This window comes from Oreochromis aureus, linkage group 11, assembly GCF_013358895.1.
Source record: "Oreochromis aureus strain Israel breed Guangdong linkage group 11, ZZ_aureus, whole genome shotgun sequence".
Classification (NCBI taxonomy): domain Eukaryota; kingdom Metazoa; phylum Chordata; class Actinopteri; order Cichliformes; family Cichlidae; genus Oreochromis; species Oreochromis aureus.
The window spans coordinates 22,975,756-22,981,026 of NC_052952.1; the positions used below are offsets into that span (position 1 = coordinate 22,975,756).

At 41.0% G+C, this 5,271-nt stretch overlaps 1 long non-coding RNA gene across 1 annotated transcript; it reads left to right on the top strand.

Annotated features, from left to right (window-relative positions):
- Window positions 1-293: 293 nt before the first annotated feature.
- LOC120442658 lies at window positions 294-4,159 on the top strand. Its single transcript, XR_005614837.1, has 3 exons — window positions 294-350; window positions 449-636; window positions 4,053-4,159. It is a non-coding gene; the product is annotated as an uncharacterized LOC120442658 (long non-coding RNA).
- The last annotated feature ends 1,112 nt before the right edge of the window (window positions 4,160-5,271 follow it).

Genomic DNA, 5,271 nt, shown 5'->3' on the forward strand with positions numbered 1-5,271 from the left:
CCTCCCACACTCACACAGGACTCTGCATAGTTACCTCGCAACGGACAGACCATAATACTCAAGCCTGTCCCCACCCCCCCCACCCCTCCACCACCACGCGCGCGCCCGCACGCACACTTCCACACGCACCATGCTCACTGCATGCACTCACACTCCTTCCACTCTCCACTGGCAGTCCCAGCCCCCTTAGCAACCCCGTTGTCATGGTGACACCCCCCCCCCACTCCCTGACAGACCATAATACTCAAGCAGTAGCAGTATACATCCCATAATATACAACTCCTAAAAAGACAGGAAAGAGGAAAAAAAACACTAGTGCGCTGGGTCTCCAGGGGAGCGCAAGTCCACTGGTGACAGACCATAATACTCACAGAGCATCCACCTGGTAGTGAGCAGGACTACAACAAGAAGTCATTTAGCCTTCACTCTTTCCTTTGGATTCATACAGGTAGGCAGCATGCCGACTGCGTTCGGGTCAATCAGGCCTGCTGAGCAGGAAGTGCTGCACATCTCAGAGGCCTCCTGTTCCTGTGGTATCAGCACAGGTGGAGAGTACCCAGGGCCACCCCAGTGACGGAGAAGACTGCCATCAGTTCCTCCAGGATTATCTCCTCCACCTGCATCACAAACCAGCAGGTATGTATCAGCACAGCAGTGGTTAGAAAGTAATTCGTTCATTTTAAAAAATAAACAAACAAATGTTCCCTGCTTAAGTTTAATTTGTGACTTTCACAAAACTTTTTGAGAAGTTTTGTAAAAGTGTATCGACACCCACCCACTAGATCCTCACCTCCACCCTCTGAATATTTGCAGAAATAATGAAAGCCATGATATCCAAGTTTTAAAACCTGTTTGTGTTTAGAGAGCGGATCAGCGTAGGGGTAGTTACATATGTTGCATTTAGCAACATATGTAACTACCCCTAAAGTAAATGACTGTACTATAAATATAACAGACATGTGTTTTAAATGTACAGAGTCCAAAGTAACATTACTTCACTGCGTGTGACTTTACAGAAGGATTAATATATTTTGTGACAAGCTCAGAAAGACACATGCAGAGATCATTTAAAAGTTTTTTCTACTAAAAGTTGTTTCTACTTGGTTTGTATCCAGAAGAATGATTTAAAAACACCCATAGACCTCCATTATTTAAACGTCAGCATTGCTTTAGTGAAAAAAGGAAACCTTTAAATATCAAATGTTACACATTATTCATCCATCCATCCATGGGGACCTCCCTCTCCTCCCAGAACACATCTACTAGCTCTGGGAGCGGTCACCATGGCATTCCCAAGTCAGGTGACAAACATAATCTCTTCAGTGAGGCCTGGGTTTTCTCAAAGATTATAAATCGGAAGGACTCAAAACACCTCACCCATGACACGTCAAGGCAAATGTTACGCATGATGAGACGAATGACCTGTCACTGGAAAAATTATACAAAATACACAATATTGAAAGACTAGTTGTAAAACAGCTAACTGACCATCTGCAGAGGAATGGTTTATTTCAATAGTTTTGGTCAAGTTTCAGAGCTCATTAAAGTACAGAAACAGCTTTAGTGAACGTTACAAATGATCTTCTTATAGCCTCTGTCAGTGGACTTATCTCTGTGCTTGTCCTGCTTGACCTCAGTACAACGTTCGATAGCACTGACCATTACAGCAAGTACAGCATGCTGTAGGTATTAAAGGTCCTGCATAGGGCAGGGCGATATGGCCAAAAATATTTATCACGATATATATTTGAAAATTTGCAATAACGATATAATTGACGCGAGACAAAATACTTTACAACTCCACAACTTTATTAGTGCAAAAAAAACAAAACATCAATGTATTTTCACTTAAACAAGCAGCTGTTTTTTATGTGCATTAAAGCTATATAAAAATTTAACAGTGCAAATGCAAATTCCTCGCTGACAGTTTAACCAAAAGGCATTTCCAGTGGAAATTGGCCGACATATCCTCAGCATAACCATATCCACAAAACTTAAAAAGAGGTTATACACACAATACAATAATATTATGTTAAAGCACAGTACGTATCACTCCGCCAGGCTCCTGACTACGGTAGCCGTAATGCTCCAACAATCCATCAAGCGGTGCGGCTTCATAGCTTAGCAAAGTCGTACTAAAGCATTTTTTGACAGATTTTCGAGCGCCGTGTACCACATAAAATCGGTTCGGTAATAACGATGGCCCGCTTGCATGCGCTACCAAAAAATGTGCTTTGGTGTGTATCTGACGGACGAAAGCCAAACCAGTTCCACACCACTGAAGTTGCACCATTTTTACAAACCAATTCTGTTTCCTAACATTATACCGGTATGATATGGCCCAGCCCTAGTACTGCACTGCAGTGGTTTGAGTTATTTATCTATCTAATAGACTTAAATTTGTTCATGTAAATAGAGAGTTCTCTTCACACATTTAGGTTAATTGTGGAGTTCCACAGGGTTCTGTGCTAGAACCAATTCCGTTTGCGTTACACATGCTTCCCTTAGGCAGTATCATTAGAAGGCATAGCACACGTTTCCACTGCTATGCAGATGACACCCAACTTATCCATCCATGAAGCCAGATAACACACTCCAATTAGTTAAACTGCAGGACTGTCTTAAAGACATAAAGACCTCGATGACCGCAATTTTTCAGCTTCTAAATTCTGGTGAAACTGATGTTATTGTACTCGGCCCTAAAAATCTGAGATATGTGGTATTTTACCAGATACTTACTCTGGGTGGTATTACGTTGGCTTCCAGTAACACTGTAAGAAATCTTTGAGTCATTTGTGACCAGGATATGTTCTTCAAAGCACATTATTAAACAAATAAAACATCCTGTCTCAGAGTGATACTGAAAAACTAGTTCATGCATTTATGACTTTAGGCTAGACTACTGTAATTCTTTATTATCAGGATGTCCTAAAAACTCCCTAGAAGGCCTTCGGTTGATTCAAAATGCTGCAGTGAGAGTACTGAAAGGGACTAGAAAGAGAGAGCGTATTTTTCCCCTACTGGCTTCCCTTCATTGGCTCCCTGTTAAATCCAGAATTGAATTTAAAATCTTGCTCCTCACATACAAGGTCTTAAATAATCAGGCCCCATCTTATATTAATGATAGTACCATATCACCCTATTAGAGCACTTCGCTCTCAGCCCGCAGGCTTACCTGTGGTTCCTGGAGTATTTAAAGTACAATGGGAGGCAGAGCTTTCAGCGTTCAGGCCCCTGTTCTGTGGAACCAGCTTCCAGCTCAGATTCCCCCTCTCGGCTTTTAAGATTAGGTTTAAAACTTTCATTTTTGATAAAGCATATAGTTAGGGTTGGATCAGGTGACCCTGAATCCTCCCTTAGTTATGCTGCAATAGGTGTTGGCTGCTGGGGGATTCCCATGATGCATTGAGTGTTTCTTCTTCAGTCACTTTTTACACTCACATTTTTGGTTCTTTATATCTGTGTTTATACATCTCACTGCATTTAATTTTTAGTTATTACTCATCTCTGGCTCTCTGCCGGTCGTGGCAGGTCCCTGAACCTGGTTCTGCTGGAGGTTTCTTCCTGTTAAAAGAGAGTTTTTCCTTCCCACTGTCGCCAAAGCGCTTGCTCATAGGGGTCATATGATTGTTGGGTTTTTCTCTAATTTCTCTATATTATTGTAGCATCTTTACCTTATAATATAAAGCACCCTGCGGCAACTGTTTTAGTGATTTGGCAGTATATAAATAAAAATGGATTGACTTGAATTTTTTAAAACAGGGGCTGGGTGTTGAAACAAATAAAAAGCTAACAGCACATTTCCACCACAGAAAAACAGTGACTTAAAAGAAAAGTAAAATTAGGGGTGCACAGTGATGCAATGGTTATAACTGTCCTGGGTCCTGAGCTTGAATCCATTGGTTGGCTGGGGCCTTCTGAGTGGCACTTGCATGTTCTTCCTGTGTGGCCTGTGCGGGTTTCCTCTGTCCCACAGTCCAAAAATATGCATGTTGAGTAAATTGTTTTCAGTGCTTCTCTGTCTTTCTGTCTTTGTGTTGGCCTTGTGATAGACTGGTGACCCATCTGGTGTACCCCAACCCTCATCCCACAGCCCTGAATTGGATAAGAGGAAGAAAACGGATGGATCGAAAAAATAAAATCAGACCCTGACTAAAACCTTCTCCCAGCTGGGTTTGCTTGGTTCAATAATTCCAAAGTAAAATTACCTGAATGTGCAAATAAGAGCTCAGAACAAACCACATGTGAGTTTGATCGAGTACAGATTTATTGATACACTACAAGAGAGCCACACTCAGCATTTCAATCACAGTGATTCAGTTTTGATTATGTACACAAATGATTGCTGTTATCCTGCATAGAGTTCCTAAATTAGACTGTTATTAGTGGGTTCTTTACAACTCGACTGCAACACATCTGTCTCACATCTGGTCATCTACTTTCAAGGGCCAACAGATTTGCAAGTACACACATATCTTGTATCTTGTGTAATAAAGCGCCAGTCGAAAGGGAGTAACTTTCTCTAAAGTGCTAAAATTGATCCATAAAAACATGCACTGCTGCTGCCTTCAGGTTCTGTCTGGAGTAAATACAACCAGAGATCAGCGCATCCAAAACCATCGCAGCAATAATCATGATAGATTTTATATATATGTAAGCTGCAGGTACCAAAGATAATATCTAATACAAAAGTAAAAGTACCAAATAAGTTAACTAAAATGTGCGTGCTGCAGCAGCACATTCCTCTGCTAAATTCAGCTCCCTGTTGTGGCTTCACTGATTGATTTATAAAACTTATTATTTTAAGAAAGAAATAAATGAAAATGGCTGCTTTTAGCTGCTCAGCGGGGCCTCTTCATTTCTGAGTGGCTTCCCAAAGTAAAATCCCTTTAATGTTAAGTCCAATTTGAAAAGTTTGAACTCATAAATGAGTTTAGAAGGAGCAATCGAAGGCCACATGGCGTCTAATCAGGCTCCAAAGATTTACTCATTCACCATGAGAAACGCTCATTTCTACTACTCTGAAGAGCACTTTGTAATCACACTGAATCAGATTTGCGTACAGTTTAAGCATCATATTCCTCTGTCACACACAGACATATGCTTGCACACACACACATACTTTGCCTACTAAAAAAATCAAGCAGCATTTTATGTTGTTGAAGTAACTAATTCAAAACAAGCTGTCACAAACTATACTTTTCATATCAACTTGTTTGTCAAGGGTTTCTTGTGCTGCTGTTGAGTTTTGTTTAGCTGCAGCAGTTTAGC